The sequence below is a fragment of the Arachis hypogaea genome, chromosome 19 (assembly GCF_003086295.3).
Source record: "Arachis hypogaea cultivar Tifrunner chromosome 19, arahy.Tifrunner.gnm2.J5K5, whole genome shotgun sequence".
Taxonomy (NCBI): domain Eukaryota; kingdom Viridiplantae; phylum Streptophyta; class Magnoliopsida; order Fabales; family Fabaceae; genus Arachis; species Arachis hypogaea.
The window spans coordinates 129,320,825-129,339,391 of NC_092054.1; the positions used below are offsets into that span (position 1 = coordinate 129,320,825).

Below are 18,567 nucleotides of genomic sequence, written 5' to 3' on the forward strand. Positions count from 1 at the left end.
TTAGCAAAGCTGAGTCACAATCTGAAAAGGTTCACCCAAATTATGTGTCTGTGGCATTTATGTATCCGGTAGTAATACTGGAAAACAAAGTGCTTAGGGCCACGGCCAAGACTCATAAAGAAGCTGTGTTCAAGAATCATCATACTGAACTAGGAGAATCAATAACACTATCTAAACTCTGAGTTCCTATAGATGCCAATCATTCTGAACCTCAATGGATAGAGTGAGATGCCAAAACTATTCAAGAGGCAAAAAGCTATAAGTCCCGCTCATTTGATTGGAGCTATGTTTCATTGATAGTTTGGAATTTATAGTATATTCTCTTCTTTTTATCCTATTTGATTTTCAGTTGCTTGGGGACAAGCAACAATTTAAGTTTGGTGTTGCGATGAGCGGATAATTTATACGCTTTTTGGCATTGTTTTTAGTATGTTTTTAGTAGGATCTAGTTACTTTTAGGGATGTTTTCATTAGTTTTTATGTTAAATTCACATTTCTGGACTTTACTATGAGTTTGTGTATTTTTCTATGATTTCAGGTATTTTCTGGCTGAAATTGAGGGACTTGAGCAGAAATCAGATTCAGAGGTTGAAGAAGGACTACTGATGCTGTTGGATTCTGACCTCCCTGCACTCAAAGTGGGGTTTCTGGAGCTACAGAACTCTAAATGGCGCGCTTCCAATTGCGTTGGAAAGTAGACATCCAGGGCTTTCCAGCAATATATAATAGTCCATACTTTAGCCAAGAATAGATGATATAAACTGGCGTTCAACGCCAGTTTTCTGCCCAAATCTGGCGTCCAGCGCCAGAAAAGGAGCCAAAACCAGAGTTGAACGCCCAAACTGGCACAAAAGCTGGCGTTCAACTCCAAGAAGGACCTCTACATGTGCAACACTCAAGCTCAGCCCAAGCACACACCAAGTGGGCCCCGGAAGTGGATTTATGCATCAATTACTTACTCATGTAAACCCTAGTAGCTAGTTTATTATAAATAGGACCTTTCACTGTTGTATTAGACGTCTTTTTGACCATCTTTGGACGCCTGGTTCTGAGATCGGAGGGGCTGGCCATTCGGCCATGCCTGGACCTTTCACTTATGTAATTTTAACGGTAGAGTTTCTACACTCCATAGATTAAGGTGTGGAGCTCTGCTGTTCCTCAAAGATTAATGCAAAGTACTACTGTTTTCTATTCAATTCATCTTGTTTCGCTTCCAAGATATTCATTCGTACTTCAATCTGAATGTGATGAACGTGACAATCATCATCATTCCCTATGAACGCGTGCCTGACAACCACTTCCGTTCTACCTTCGACTGAATGAGTATCTCTTAGATCTCCTAACCAGAATCTTCGTGGTGTAAGCTAGAATGATGGCGGCATTCAAGAGAATCCGGAAAGTCTAAACCTTGTCTGTGGTATTCCGAGTAGGATTCAATGAATGAATGACTGTGACGAGCTCCTAACCCGCGATTGCAGGGCGTTAGTGACAGACGCAAAAGGATAGTAAATCCTATTCCAGCATGATCGAGAACCGACAGATGAATAGCCGTGCCGTGACAGGGTGCGTTGACCATTTTCACTGAGAGGATAAGATGAAGCCATTGACAAGGGTGATGCCTCCAGACGATTAGCCATGCCGTGACAGGGCATTGGATCATTTTCCCGAGAGATGACCGAAAGTAGCCATTGACAGTGGTGATGTATCACATAAAGCCAGCCATGGAAAGGAGTAAGACTGATTGGATGAAGATAGCAGGAAAGCAGAGGTTCAGAGGAACGAAAGCATCTCCATTCGCTTATCTGAAATTCTCACCAATGAATTACATAAGTATTTCTATCCCTATTCTATTATTTATTTTCGAAAACTCCATAACCATTTGATATCCGCCTGACTGAGATTTACAAGGTGACCATAGCTTGCTTCATACTGACAATCTCCGTGGGATTCGACCCTTACTCACGTAAGGTATTACTTGGACGACCCAATGCACTTGCTGGTTAGTTATGTGAAGTTGTGAAGATATGTTTAGACCATGGTTCTGTGCATCCGTTTTTGGTGCCATTGCCAGGGAATCAATTTCGAACAACAATTCACAACCTGAGTAGCAATTCACAATCTGTGCAAATGCAACCCTTTTCAAATTTTTTTTTTACAAATCTATCTTTTTCAAAATATCTTTTTCAAAACCTCCACTTTCTCTTTTTCAAAAATTAAATCTATCTTTCTCAAAAATCTTTCATATCTTCTCAATTTTAAACTATATCTTCTATCTTATCTTTTCCAAATACATCTTTTTATCATATCTTTATCTCTTTTTTTTCGAAAACCCACCCTCCCCCCCTTATAAATTTGAGTTCGGCCTCCCTCCTCTCCCATCAACAATTGCACCTAGCTCTCCTTCTATCCCTCTCCTTTCTTTTCTTTTGCTTGAGGACAAGCAAACCTCTAAGTTTGGTGTGTTTATCCGCGATCACTAAGATCATGGCCCCCAAAGGAAAACAACCCACTCCAAGAGGCAAGAAAGAGAGCGTTCCAAAACCACTTTGGAATCAAGGGAAGTTCTTATCTAAAGAACATTCGGACCATTATAACAAAATAATGGGTCTGAGATCAGTGATCCCGGAAGTTAGATTCGATCTGAAAGAAGATGAATATCCGGAGATCCAGGAGCAAATTCGAATCAGGAACTGGGAAGTCCTAGCTAATCCTGAAACGAAGGTGGGAAGGAATATGATCCAGGAGTTCTATGCTAATATGTGGCAGACTGACAAGCAAAAACTATCTGGAACTGCCTTCTATGAATATCAGACCATGGTCAGAGGAAAGATTGTTCATACCACCCCTGACAAGATCAGAGAGATCTTAAAGCTACCTCAGCTGAAATATGATCCAGATTCCTTCAACAGGAGAATGATGAGAACAGACAAGGGCCTGGATAAGATTCTAGAGGACATATGTATCCCTGAAGCCAGATGGACCACCAACACAAAGGGTGTCCCAAACCAACTCTCAAGAGAGAAGATCTCAAACCAGTCGCCAGAGGATTGCTGGACTTCATTGGGCATTCTCTGTTGCCTACCAGCAACCGTTCTGAAGTCACAGTTAAAAGAGCAGTCATGATCCATTGCATCATGATGGGAAAAGAAGTGGAAGTTCATCAGCTAATCTCAACTGAACTCTACAAAATTGCTAACAAAAATTCTAAAGAAGCCAGGTTGGCTTACCCAAGTGTGATATCGCTGCTCTGCAAGGATGCTGGAGTAAGGATGGGAATAACTGAGTACATCTCAGTTGAGAAGCCAATCACCAAAGCATCAATCAAAAAACAACAAGCGCAGGAGGATCCAACCAAGAAGAAAATGCAGGAATTCCTTCCAGAAATCCCTCAATCTGAATATTGGGAGTATCTTGAGACGTCCATCACCAAGATACGGGAAGCTATGGAGCAAATAATAAAAGAACAGAAGGAACACAGTCAAATTCTTACCTATATGTTTAAAGAACAAGAGGAGCAAGGGCGTGACTTAAGGGACTTGAAGCGCCAGAAGTTATCTCTTGCAGGACCGAGCACCCCAAGGATCAGAGGAACCCCTGTTCCCCCAAAATAAAGGTTGTTAAATTCCAATTTCTGCTTTAAATCTATGATAGTGTCATTAGAAAAGTTCACCTTAGGAGTCATATAGTAGTAATTAGTATCTATTTTGATCTTATCTCCAATTAAGCTATAGTTTATTTTTCTCATCATCAGCAAACATGAATAAAATAGTAGATCTTTTGAATAAGAGGCAATAAAATTTCAAGTTTTAATAAGAGAAATTCTAATTAGTTACATGTGGGGGCAATACTTTCTGTCTTCTGAATGAATGCTTGAACAGTGCATATGTATTTTGAATTTGTTGCTTAAGACTGTTAAATATGTTGGCTCTTGAAAGAATGATGAACATGAGACATGTTATTGATAATCTGAAAAATCATAAAAATGATTCTTAAAGCAAGAAAAAGCAGCAAAAAAAAAAGCAGAAAAAGCCAATAGCCCTTAAAAACCAAAAGGCAAGGTAATAAAAAGGATCCCAAGGCTTTGAGCATCAGTGGATAGGAGGGCCTAAGGGAATAAAATCCTGGCCTAAGCGGCTAAACCAAGCTGTCCCTAACCATGTGCTTGTGGCGTGAAGGTGTCAAGTGAAACCTTGAGACTGAGCGGTTAAAGTCAAGGTCCAAAGCAGAAAGAAGAGTGTGCTTAAGAACTCTGGACACCTCTAATTGGGGACTTTAGCAAAGCTGAGTCACAATCCAAAGGGTTCACCCAATTATGTGTCTGTGGCATTTATGTATCCAGGGGTAATACTGGAAAACAAGGTGCTTAGGGCCACGGCCAAGACTCATGAAATAGCTGTGTTCAAGAATCATTATACTGAAATAGGAGAATCAATAACATTATCTGAATTCTAAGTTCTTATAGATGCCAATCACTCTGAGCTTCAATAGATAAAGTGAGATGCCAAAACTGTTCGGAAGCAAAAAGCTGCTAGTCCTGCCCATCTAATTAGAATCTGAGCTTCACTCAAAAACTCTGAGATATTATTGCTTCTCAACCCATTAGTCTTCTATTTTATTTGTCTAGTTGCTTGAGGACAAGCAACAGTTTAAGTTTGGTGTTGTGATGAGTGGATATTTTATACGCTTTTTGGGGTTAATTTCATATAATTTTTAGTATGTTTTAGTTAGTTTTTAGTTTATTTTCATTAGTTTTTAGGAAAAATTTATATTTCTGGACTTTACTATGAGTTGTGTGTTTTTCTGTAATTTCAGGTATTTTTCTGGCTGAAATTGAAGGAGCTGAGCAAAAATCTGATTCAGGCTGAAAAAGGACTGCTGATGTTGTTGGATTCTGACCTCCCTGCACTCAAAGTAGATTTTCTGGAGCTACAGAACTCGAAATGGCGTGCTTCCAATTGCGTTGGAAAGTAGACATCCAGGGCTTTCCAGAAATATATAATAGTCCATACTTTGCTCAAGGATAGACGATGTAAACTGGAATTTAACGCCAGTTCTCTGCCCAATTCTGGCGTTCAGCGCCAGAAAAGGATTAAAAGTTGGAGTTCAACGCCAGAAATGGAACCAAACCTGGCGTTGAACGCCCAAAATGGCCTTATGCACGTGAATTGCTTAAGTCTCAGCCCCAACACACACCAAATGGGCCCCAGAAGTGGATCTCTGCACCATCTGTCATAGTCTACTCACTTTTTGTAAACCTAGGCTACTAGTTTAGTATTTAAACAACTTTTAGAGACTTATTTTGCATCTCATAACATTTTTTAGATCTGAACTTTGTACTCTTTGACGGCATGAGTCTCTAAACTCCATTGTTGGGGGTGAGGAGCTCTGCTGTGTGTCGATGAATTAATGCAAGTATTTCTGTTTTCCATTCAAACACTCTTGTTCCTACCTAAGATGTTCATTCGCGATTAACTGTGATGAAGGTGATGATCCATGACACTCATCACCTTCCTTAACCCATGAACGTGTGCCTGACAACCACCTCCGTTCTATATCCGATTGAATGAGTATCTCTTAGATCTCTTAATTAGAATCTTCGTGGTATAAGCTAGAACTGATGGCGGCATTCATGAGAATCCAGAAAGTCTAAACCTTGTCTGTGGTATTCCGAGTAGGATTCAATGATCGAATGACTGTGACGAGCTTCAAACTCACGAGTGCTGGGCGTTAGTGACAGACGCAAAAGGATGAAGAATTCTATTCCAGTATGATCGAGAACCGACAGATGATTAGCCGTGCTGTGACAGAGCATGTGAGCATATTCTTCACTGAGAGGATGGGATGTAGCCATTGACGACGGTGATCCCCTACATACAGCTTGCCATGGGAGGACGTGCATGCGTGAATCAAAAGACAGAGGAAAGCAGAGATTCAGAAGACAAAGCATCTCCAAAACTCCAACATATTCTCCATTACTGCATAACAAGTAACCTTTAATTTATGCTCTCTTGGTTATTCACAATTCAACTGATAAACATAACTGACTTCCTGACTAAGATTTACAAGATAACCATAGATTGCTTCAAACCAACAATCTCCGTGGGATTCGACCCTTACTCACGTAAGGTACTACTTGGACGACCCAGTGCACTTGCTAGTAAGTGGTAGTGGTTGTCAGGCACGCATTCATAAGGAATGATGATGATTGTCACGTTCATCACATTCAGGTTGAAGTGCGAATGAATATCTTAGAAGCGAAACAAGATGAATTGAATAGAAAACAGTAGTACTTTGCATTAATCTTTGAGGAACAGCAGAGCTCCACACCTTAATCTATGGAGTGTAGAAACTCTACCGTTGAAAATACATAAGTGATAGTCCAGGCATGGCCAAGAGGCCAGCCCTCAAACGTGATCTAAGATAGCATACAACTGATCAAAGATCTCTAATACAATAGTAAAAGGTCCTATTTATAATAAACTAGCTACTTAGGGTTTATAGAAGTAAGTAATTGATGCATAAATCTACTTCCGGGGCCCACTAGGTGTGTGCTTGGGCTGAGCTTGAGTGTTGCACGTGTAGAGGTCCTTCCTGGAGTTGAACGCCAGCTTTTGTGCCAGTTTGGGCGTTCAACTCTGGTTTTGGCTCCTTTTCTGGCGCTGGACGCCAGATTTGGGCAGAAATCTGGCGTTGAACGCCAGTTTACGTCATCTATTCTTAGCCAAAGTATAGACTATTATATATTTCTGGAAAGCCCTGGATGTCTACTTTCCAACACAATTGGAAGAGCGCCATTTCGAGTTCTGTAGCTCCAGAAAATCCACTTTGAGTGCAGGGAGGTCAGAATCCAACAGCATCAACAGTCCTTCTTCAACCTCTGAATCTGATTTCTGCTCAAGTCCCTCAATTTCAGCCAGAAAATACCTGAAATCATAGAAAAACACACAAACTCATAGTAAAGTCCAGAAATGTGAATTTAACATAAAAACTAATGAAAACATCCCTAAAAGTAACTAGATCCTACTAAAAACATACTAAAAACAATGCCAAAAAGCGTATAAATTATCCGCTCATCGCAACACCAAACTTAAATTGTTGCTTGTCCCCAAGCAACTGAAAATCAAATAGGATAAAAAGAAGAGAATATACTATAAATTCCAAACTATCAATGAAACATAGCTCCAATCAAATGAGCGGGACTTATAGCTTTTTGCCTCTTGAATAGTTTTGGCATCTCACTCTATCCATTGAGGTTCAGAATGATTGGCATCTATAGGAACTCAGAGTTTAGATAGTGTTATTGATTCTCCTAGTTCAGTATGATGATTCTTGAACACAGCTTCTTTATGAGTCTTGGCCGTGGCCCTAAGCACTTTGTTTTCCAGTATTACTACCGGATACATAAATGCCACAGACACATAATTTGGGTGAACCTTTTCAGATTGTGACTCAGCTTTGCTAAAGTCCCCAATTAGAGGTGTCCAGGGTTCTTAAGCACACTCTTTTTTTGCTTTGGACCTTGACTTTAACCGCTCAGTCTCAAGTTTTCACTTGACACCTACACGCCACAAGCACATGGTTAGGGACAGCTTGGTTTAGCCGCTTAGACCAGGATTTTATTCCTTTAGGCCCTCCTATCCACTGATGCTCAAAGCCTTGGGATCCTTTTTAATTGCCCTTGCCTTTTGGTTTTAAGGGTTATTGGCTTTTTGCTCTTGCCTCTTGGTTTTAAGAGCTTTTGGCTTTTTCTGCTTGCTTTTTTTTTCTATTTTTTTCGCCTATTTTTTTATTTTTATTTTTATTTTTTTTCTGCAAGCTTTGTTCTTTGCTGCTTTTTCTTGCTTTAAGAATCATTTTTATGATTTTTCAGATTATCAAATAACAAGTCTCCTAGTCATCATTCTTTCAAGAGCCAACATATTTAACATTCTTAAACAACAACTTCAAAAGACATACGCACTGTTCAAGCATACATTCAGAAAACAAGAAGCATTGTCACCACATCAATATAATTAAGCTAAGTTCAAGGATAAATTCGAAACTCATGTACTTCTTGTTCTTTTGAATTAAAACATTTTTCATTTAAGAGAGGTGATGGATTCATAGGACATTTATAACTTTAAGACACAGTTACTAACTACTAATGATCATGTAATGAGGACACAAACATAGATAAGCACATAACATAGAAAACGAAAAAAACAGAAGAAGTAAGAACAAGGAATGAATCCACCTTAGTGATGGTGGCGTTTCCTTCTTGAGGAACCAATGATGTCCTTGAGCTCTTCTATGTCTCTTCCTTGTCTTTGTGGCTCCTCCTTCATTGCTTTTAGATCTTCTCTGATTTCATGAAGGATGATGGAGTGCTCTTGATGTTCCACCCTTAGTTGCTTCCAATAATTGTGTGGAAGAAGATGTATCCCCTAAGGTATCTCAGGGATCTCTTGATTTGCAGTCAAATGTTTTACCACTGAGCTATAGACCCTTGATGGAAGCTTTTGTCTTCCCTTTCCTCTTTCTAGAGGTCTCTCTGGCCTTAGGTGCCATCAATGGTTATGGAAAAAACAAAAAAGCTATGCTTTTACCACACCAAACTTAGAATGTTGCTCGCCCTCGAGCAAAAGAAGAAAGAATAGAAGAAGAAGAAGAAGATATGGAGGAGATGGATGGGTGTGTGTATATGGCCATATGGGTGGGATTGGGTGGGAGAGAGATGTTGAATTTTGAAGGTAGTGGGTGTATGGATGTGAGTGGTCAATGGAAAACAGAAGGGATGATCATGAATGGAAAGAGAGATGATGAGGTAGGTGGGGATCCTGTGGGGTCCACAGATCCTAAGATGATCCTGTGGGGTCCACAGATCCTGAGGTGTCAAGGCATTTACATCCCTGCACCAATTTAGGCATGTAAAATGCCCTTGCACACAACTCTGGGCATTCAGCGCCAGGTTGGTGCCCATTTTGGGCGTTCAACGCCCATTTGTTGCCATTTCTGGCGTTGAACGCCAGAACCATGCTTGTTCTGGGCGTTCAGCGCCAGGATGCTGCCAATTTTGGGCGTTCAGCGCCAGAACCATGCTCTGTTCTGGCGTTGAACGCCAGGCAGATGCTTCCTCCAGGGTGTGATTTTTCTTCTGCTGTTTTTGATTCTGTTTTCAATTTTTATATTTATTTTGTGACTCCACATGATCATGAACCTAATAAAACATGAAAAACAAAAACAAAATTAGATAAATAAACATTGGGTTGCCTCCCAACAAGCACTTCTTTAATGTCAATAGCTTGACAGTGGGCTCTCATGGAGCCTCACAGCTGTTCAGAGCATTGTTGAAACTCTCCAACACCAAACTTAGAGTTTGACTGTGGGGGCTTGGGTTGACTCTGCTTTGAGAGAAGCTTTTCATGCTTCCTCTCCATGGTTGCAGAGGGAGATCCTTGAGTTTTAAACACAAGGGAGTCCTCATTCCATTGAAGGACTAGTTCACCTCTGTCAACATCAATCACAGCTCTTGCTGTGGTCAGGAAAGGTCTTCCTAGGATGATGGATTCATCCTTTTCCTTTCCAGTATCCAGGACTATGAAATCAGCAGGGATGTAAAGGCCTTCAACCTTTACTAACACGTCCTCTACTTGTCCATATGCCTGTTTTCTTGAATTGTCTGCCATCTCTAATGAGATTTTAGCAGCTTGCACCCCATAGATTCCCAGTTTCTCTATTACAGAGAGGGGCATGAGGTTTATTCCTGAACCAAGGTCACACAGAGCCTTAAAGATCATGGTGCCTCTGGTACAAGGTATTATGAACTTTCCAGGATCCTGTCTCTTCTGAGGCAATGTCAGTTGATCCAGATCACTTAGTTCATTGATGAACAAGAGAGGTTCAACTTCCCAAGTATCAATACCAAATAATTTGGCATTCAGCTTCATGATTGCACCAAGAAACTTGGCAGTTTGCTCTTCAGTAACATCCTCATTCTCTTCAGAAGAGGAATACTCATCAGAGCTCATGAATGGCATAAGGAGGTTCAATGGAATCTCTATGGTCTCTAGATGAGCCTCAGAGTCCTTTGGTTCCTCAGAGGGAAGCTCCTTATTGACCACTGGACGTCCCAGGAGGTCTTCCTCCTTGGGATTCACGTCCTCTCCTTCCCTTACAGGTTCGGCCATGGTGCTTATGTCAATGGCCTTGCACTCTCCTTTTGGATTCTCTTCTGTATTGCTTGGGAGAGTACGAGGAGGGATTTCAGTGATCCTTTTACTCAGCTGGCCCATTTGTGCTTCCAGATTTCTAATGGAAGACCTTGTTTCATTCATGAAACTTACAGTGGCCTTAGAAAGATCAGAGACTAAGTTTGCTAAGCTAGATGGATTCTGCTCAGAATTCTCTGTCTGTTGCTGAGTGGATGATGGAAAAGGCTTGCTATTGCTAAACCTGTTTCTTCCACCATTATTAAAGCCTTGTTGAGGCCTTTGATCCTTCCATGAGAAATTTGGATGATTTCTCCATGATGAGTTATAGGTGTTTCCATAAGGTTCACCTAAGTAATTCACCTCTGCTATTGCAGGGTTCTCAAGATCATAAGCTTCTTCTTCATAAGAAGCCTCTTGAGTACTGTTGGATGCAGCTTGCACTCCATTCAGACTCTGCGAGATCATATTGAATTGCTGAGTCAATATTTTATTCTGAGTCAATATGGCATTCAGAGTATCAATCTCAAGAACTCCCTTCTTCATAGGCGTCCCATTACTCACAGGATTCCTCTCAGAAGTGTACATCAACTCGTTATTAGCAACCATATCAATGAGTTCTTGAGCTTCTGCAGGCGTTTTCTTTAGGTGAATGGATCCACCTGCAGAAGTATCCAATGACATCTTTGATAACTCAGATAAACCATCATAGAATATATCCAAGATGGTCCATTCTGAAAGCATGTCAGAAGGCCACTTTTTGGTCAGTCCTTTGTATCTCTCCCAAGCTTCATAGAGGGATTCACCTTCTTTTTGTCTGAAGGTCTGAACATCCACTCTAAGCTTGCTCAGCTTTTGAGGAGGAAAGAACTTGGCTAGGAAAGCCTTGACCAGCTTATCCCAAGAGTTCAGGCTATCCTTAGGTTGAGAGTCCAACCATATTCTAGCTCTGTCTCTTACAGCAAATGGGAAAAGCATGAGCCTGTAGACTTCAGGATCTACTCCATTAGTCTTAATAGTATCACAGATCTGCAAGAATTCAGTTAAGAACTGAAAAGGATCTTCAGATGGAAGTCCATGAAACTTGTAGTTCTGCTGCATCAGAGAAACTAATTGAGGTTTCAGCTCAAAGTTGTTTGCTCCAATGGCAGGAATGGAGATGCTTTTTCCATGTAAATTGGAATTAGGTGCAGTAAAGTCACCAATCATCCTCCTTGCATTATTATTATTTTTGGCTGCCATCTCCTCTTCCTATTCGAAAATTTCTGAAAGGTTATCTCTTGATTGTTGTAATTTAGCTTCACTTAGTTTTCTCTTCAGAGTCCTTTCAGGTTCTGGATCTGCTTCAACAAGAATATTCTTGTCCTTGCTCCTGCTCATATGACAAAGAAGAGAGCACAGAAAAAATAATAATAATAGAGTTCCTTTATACCACAGTATAGAGATCCCTTTGTGAGTGGAAGAAAAGAGGGAGATAAAGAATGTAATGTAATGGAAGAAACACAACTGTGAGGAGGGTAGAGATGTGAGATGAGATGTTAGTAGATGAATAAATAAATAGAATAAGATGGGAGAGGGAGAATTTTCGAAAATAATTTTTGAAAAAGGGTTAGTGATTTTCGAAAATAGTTTTTGAAAAAGGTTAGTGATTTTCGAAAAATTTTGAAATCAAAAATAAAAATAATTAGTTAATTAAAAGGAAATTTTTGAAAAAGAGGGAAGATATTTTCAAAAATTAGAGAGAGAGAGTTAGTTAGGTAGTTTTGAAAAAGGTAAGAAACAAACAAAAAGTTAGTTAGTTATTTGAAACAAATTTTGAAAAGATGAGAGGTTAGGAAGTTAGAAAAGATATTTTGAAATCAAATTTTTGAAAAAGATAAGATAAGAAGATATTTTTTGAAAGGATATGATAGAAATTAATTTTTGAAAAAGATTTTATATTTAAAATCACAATTAATGACTTGATTCACAAGAAATCACAAGATATGATTCTATAACTTAAAGTTTGAATCTTTCTTAACAAGTAAGTAACAAACTTGAAATTTTTGAATCAAAACATTAATTGTTATTGTTATTTTCGAAAATTATTTGATAAAAATAAGAAAAAGATTTTTGAAAAATATTTTTGGAATTTTCGAAAATAACTAAAAAATTTGAAAAAGATTTGATTTTTGAAAAAGATTTTGAAAAAGATAAGATTTTTAAAATGAAAATTTGATTTGACTCATAAAAACAACTTGATTTTTTAAAAATTTTTGAAAAAGTCAATCCAAATTTTCGAATTTGATGAGAGAAAAAGGGAAAGATATATTTTTTTATTTTTTTTTTATTTTTGAATTTTTATGATGAGAGAGAAAAACACTAAAAAGATGCAATGCATGAAATTTTTAGATCAAAACAATGAATGCATGCAAGAATGCTATGAATGTCAAGATGAACACCAAGAACACTATGAATGTCAAGATGAACACCAAGAACATATTTTTGAAAAATTTTTGATGCAAAGAAAACATGTAAGACACCAAACTTAGAAATTTTTCATGTTTAGACTCTAAGAAACGAAAAATGCACATGTAAAACAAGAAAAGACACAAAACATGAAAACATCAAGATCAAACAAGAAGACTTACCAAGAACAACTTGAAGATCATGAAGAACACTATGAATGCATGATATTTTCGAAAAATGCAAGATGCATATGCAAGTGACACCAAACTTATGATATGACTCAAGACTCAAACAAGAAACACAAAAAATATTTTTGATTTTTATGATTTTCTAATTTTTTTTTTGGATTTTTCGAAAATTAATTGAAAAAGGAAAATAAAGATTCCAAAATTTTTAATATGAATTCCAAGAATCTTGCATTCTTAGTCTAAAGCTTCAGTCCAGGAATTAGACATGGCTCACTAGCCAGCCAAGCTTTCAATGAAAGCTCCGGTCCAAAACACTAGACATGGCCAATGGCCAGCCAAGCTTCAGCATGTAAATCAGGAACAGTAGCAGATGGATTAACAACAACTAACTTGCTCTTGATAACAAATTGCAAGCCTCAGTCCAAATGAATTTAGACATGGCTTTTCAGCCAGCCAGGCTTTACATGCTTCATGAAACACTAGAATTCATTCTTAAAAATTTTAAATAAAAATATATTTTTGAAAACATTTTTTTTTTCGAAAATAGGTGAGAAAATTTTGAAATATTTTTGAAAAAATTTTTGAAAAGAAAACAAAAAGAAAATTACCTAATCTGAGCAACAAGATGAACCGTCAGTTGTCCAAACTCGAACAATCCCCGGCAATGGCGCCAAAAACTTGGTGTTGTTGCCGGATCGAAAATTTGGCACTGATGTTACCGGACCAAAAGCTTGCCGAAAACTCAAACAATCCCCGGCAACGGCGCCAAATTTTCGATCCGGCAACAACACCAAGTTTTTGGGGCCGTTGCCGGGGATTGTTCGAGTTTGGACAACTGACGGTTCATCCTGTTGCTCAGATTAGGTAATTTTCTTTTTGTTTTGCTTTCAAAAATCTTTCAAAAATTTTTCTTTTGTTTTCGAAAAAAAAAATAATAATAATAAAAATAATGTTTTCAAAAATAAATTATTCTATGGCTTCAAAATTTTTAAAGAATGAATTCTAGTGTTTCATGAAGCATGTGAAGCCTGGCTAGCCGTAAAGCCATGTCTAAATTCAGTTGGACTGAGGCTTCCAAACCATCAGCATAGAGGCAAGTTACATATTTGATAAGTAATGAGCAGTATATTCTGATATCTTTCTGAAGCTTGGCTGGCCATTGGCCATGTCTAGTGTTTTGGACCGGAGCTTTCATTGAAAGCTTGGCTGGCTAGTGAGCCATGTCTAATTCCTGGACTGAAGCTTTAGACTAAGAATGCAAGATTCCTGGAATTCATATTAAAAATTTTGGAATCCTTATTTTCTCTTTTCTAAATAATTTTCGAAAAATATAAAATAAAAATCCAAAAAAATTTAGAAAATAAAAAAAAATCAAAAACAATATATATTTTGTGTTTTTTGTTTGAGTCATGAGTCATGTTATAATTTTGGTGTCACTTGCATGTGCATCTTGCATTTTTCGAAAAATTTCATGCATTCATAGTGTTCTTCATGATCTTCAAGTTGTTCTTGGTAAGTCTTCTTGTTTGATCTTTGCATTTGCATGTTTTGTGTCTTTTCTTGTTTTTCATATGCATTCTTGAATTCTTAGTGTCTAAGCATTAAAGAATTCTAAGTTTGGTATCTTGCATGTTTTCTTTGCATTAAAAAATTTTTCAAAAATATGTTCTTGGTGTTCATCATGATCTTCATAGTGTTCTTGGTGTTCATCTTGACATTCATAGCATTATTGCATGCATCACATGTTTTGATCTAAAATTCTCATGCATTGCATCATTTATCTTGTTTCTCTCTCTCATCATTAAAAATTCAAAAATAAAAAAAAAATATCTTTCCCTTTTTCTCCTCATCAAATTCGAAAATTTGAATTGACTTTTTCAAAATTTTTTAAAATTTAATTGTTTCTTATGAGTCAAATCAAATTTTCAATTTAAAAATCTCATCTTTTTCAAAATATTTTTCAAAAATCAAATATTTTTCAAACTTCTTAGTTATTTTCGAAAATTCCAAAAATATTTTTCAAAAACCTTTTTCTTAATTTTATATCAAATTTTCGAAAATAACAATAACAATTAATGTTTTGATTCAAAAATTTCAAGTTTGTTACTTGCTTGTTAAGAAAGATTCAAACTTTAAGTTCTAGAATCATATCTTGTGATTTCTTATGAATCAAGTCATTAATTGTGATTTTAAAAATCAAATCTTTTTCAAAACTAATTCCTATCATATCTTTTCAAAAATATCTTCTCATCATACCTTTTTCAAAAATTTTTTTTTTCAAAATATCTTTTCTAACTTCCTAACTTCTTATCTTTTCAAATTTGTTTCAACTAACTAACTAACTTTTTGTTTGTTTCTTATCTTTTTCAAAACTACCTAACTAACTCTCTATCTCTCTAATTTTCGAAAAAATATCTCCCCCTTTTTCAAAAATTCTTTTTTTATTAACTAATTATTTTTAATTTTAATTTTCGAAAAATTTCTAACACTTTTCAAAAACTATTTTCGAAAATCACTAACTCTTTTTCAAAAATCATTTTCGAAAATTCTCTTTCTCTCTCATCTCCTTCTTTTCTTCTACTCACACAAGGGAACCTCTATACCTGTGGTAAAAAGGATCCCTATTATTATTATTTTTCTGTGCCCTCTTCTTTGTCATATGAGCAGGAGCAAGGACTAGAATAATCTTGTTGAGGCAGATCCAGAACCTGAAAGGACTCTGAAGAGAAAATTAAGAGAAGCTAAATTACAACTATCCAGCAAGCACCTGTCAGGAATTTTCAAACAAGAAGAGGAGATGGCAGCCGAAAATAATAATAATACAAGGAGGATGCTTGGTGACTTTACTGCACCTAATTCCAATTTACATGGAAGAAGCATCTCCATTCCTGCCATTGGAGCAAACAACTTTGAGCTGAAACCTCAATTAGTTTCTCTGATGCAGCAGGACTGCAAGTTTCATGGACTTCCATCTGAAGATCCTTTTCAGTTCTTAACTGAATTCTTGCAGATCTGTGATACTGTTAAGACTAATGGAGTAGATCCTGAAGTCTACAGGCTCATGCTTTTCCTTTTGCTGTAAGAGACAGAGCTAGAGTGTGGTTGGATTCTCAACCCAAGGATAGCCTGAACTCTTGGGATAAGCTGGTCAAGGCTTTCTTAGCCAAGTTCTTTCCTCCTCAAAAGCTGAGCAAGCTTAGAGTGGATGTTCAAACCTTCAGACAGAAAGAAGGTGAATCCCTCTATGAAGCTTGGGAGAGATACAAAGGACTGACCAAAAAGTGTCCTTCTGACATGCTTTCAGAATGGACCATCCTGGATATATTCTATGATGGTTTATCTGGGTTATCAAAGATGTCATTGGATACTTCTGTAGGTGGATCTATTCACCTAAAGAAAACGCCTGCAGAAGCTCAAGAACTCATCGACATGGTTGCTAATAACCAGTTTATGTACACTTCTGATAGGAATCCTATGAGTAATGGGACGCCTATGAAGAAGGGAGTTCTTGAAGTTGATACTCTGAATGCCATATTGGCTCAGAACAAAATATTGACTCAGCAAGTCAATATGATTTCTAAGAGTCTGAATGGAATGCAAGCTGCATCTAACAGTACTCAAGAGGCATATTTCGAAGAAGAAGCTTATGATCCTGAAAACCCTGCAATAGCAGAGGTAAATTACATGGGTGAACCTTATGAAAACACCTATAAGTCATCATGGAGAAATCATCCAAATTTCTCATGGAAGGATCAAAAGCCTCAACAAGGCTTTAATAATGGTGGAAGAAACAGGTTTAGCAATAGCAAGCCTTTTCCATCATCCACTCAGCAACAGACAGAGAATTCTGAGCAGAATTCATCTAGCTTAGCAAACTTAGTCTCTGATCTATCTAAGGCCACTGTGAGTTTCATGAATGAAACAAGGTCTTCCATTAGAAATTTGGAAGCACAAGTGGGCCAGCTGAGTAAAAGGATCACTGAAATCCCTCCTAGTACTCTCCCAAGCAATACAGAAGAGAATCCAAAAGGAGAGTGCAAGGCCATTGACATAAGCAGAATGGCCGAACCCAATGAGGGAGAGGAAGACGTGAATCCCAAGGAGGAAGACCTCCTGGGACGTCCAGTGACCAATAAGGAGCTTCCCTCTGAGGAACCAAAGGAATCTGAGACTCATCTAGAGACCATAGAGATTCCATTGAACCTCCTTATGTCCTTCATGAGCTCTGATGAGTATTCCTCTTCTGAAGAGAATGAGGATGTTACTGAAGAGCAAACTGCCAAGTTCCTTGGTGCAATCATGAAGCTAAATGTCAAATTATTTGGCATTGATACTTGGGAAGTTGAACCTCCCTTGTTCATCAATGAACTAAGTGACCTGGATCAACTGACATTGCCTCAGAAGAGACAGGATCCTGGGAAGTTCATAATACCTTGTACCATAGGCACCATGATCTTCAAGGCTCTGTGTGACCTTGGTTCAGGAATAAACCTCATGCCCCTCTCTGTAATAGAGAAACTGGGAATCTATGGGGTGCAAGCTACTAAAATTTCATTAGAGATGGCAGACAATTCAAGAAAACAGGCATATGGACAAGTAGAGGACGTATTAGTAAAGGTTGAAGGCCTTTACATCCCTGCTGATTTCATAGTCCTGGATACTGGAAAGGAAGAGGATGAATCCATCATCCTAGGAAGACCTTTCCTGGCCACAGCAAGAGCTGTGATTGATGTTGACAGAGGTGAAATAGTCCTTCAATGGAATGAGGACTCCCTTGTGTTTAAAACTCAAGGATCTTCCTCTGCAACCATGGAGAGGAAGCATGAAAAGCTTCTCTCAAAGCAGAGTCAAACAAAGCCCCCACAGTCAAACTCTAAGTTTGGTGTTGGGAGGCCACAACCAAACTCTAAGTTTGGTGTTGAACTCCCATATCCAAACTCTAAGTTTGGTGTTGGAGAGTTTCAACAATGCTCTGAACATCTGTGAGGCTCCATGAGAGCCCACTGTCAAGCTATTGACATTAAAGAAGCGCTTGTTGGGAGGCAACCCAATTTTTATTTATCTAACTATATTTTTCTTAGTTATATGTCTTTATAGGTTCATGATCATGAGGAGTCACAAAATAAATATAAAAATTGAAAACGGAATCAAAAACAGCAGAAGAAAAATCACACCCTGGAGGAACATCTGCCTGGCGTTCAACGCCAGAACAGAGCATGGTTCTGGCGTTGAACGCCCAAAATGGGCAGCATTCTGGCGCTGAACGCCCAGAACAAGCATGGTTCTAGCGTTCAACGCCAGAAATGGCTAGTAAATGGGCGTTGAACACCCAAAATGGGCACCAACCTGGCGCTGAACGCCCAGAGTTGTGTGCAAAGGCATTTTACATGCCTAATTGGTGCAGGGATGCAAATCCTTGACACCCCAGGATCTGTGGACCCCACAGGATCCCTACCTACCTCCACTCACTTCTTATCACCCCTCTTTCACACAATCCCATAAACACTCTTCCCCAAAACCCTTCACCAATCACCTCAATCTCTCTTCCCAATCACCTCTTCACCACTCACATCCATCCACTCTTCTCCATAAACCTACCACATAAACCCCACCTACCTTCAAAATTCAAAACCAATTTCCCACCCAAACCCACCCATATGGCCGAAACCTTTCCTCCCCTCCCTTCCCTATATAAAGCCCTCCATTCTTCACCAAATTCACACAACACACCCCTCTACACCCTT

The 18,567-nt window shown here is 38.3% G+C and overlaps 2 non-coding genes across 2 annotated transcripts; one reads left to right on the forward strand and one right to left on the reverse strand.

Moving 5' to 3' along the window:
- Positions 1 to 10,925: 10,925 nt before the first annotated feature.
- Positions 10,926 to 11,033, forward strand: LOC112780572 (small nucleolar RNA R71). The gene has a single exon (XR_003191398.1). It is a non-coding gene; the product is annotated as a small nucleolar RNA R71 (small nucleolar RNA).
- A 4,982-nt stretch (positions 11,034 to 16,015) lies between these two features.
- LOC112782047 (small nucleolar RNA R71) lies at positions 16,016 to 16,123 on the reverse strand. Its single transcript, XR_003192790.1, has one exon. It is a non-coding gene; the product is annotated as a small nucleolar RNA R71 (small nucleolar RNA).
- Between the last annotated feature and the right edge of the window lie 2,444 nt (positions 16,124 to 18,567).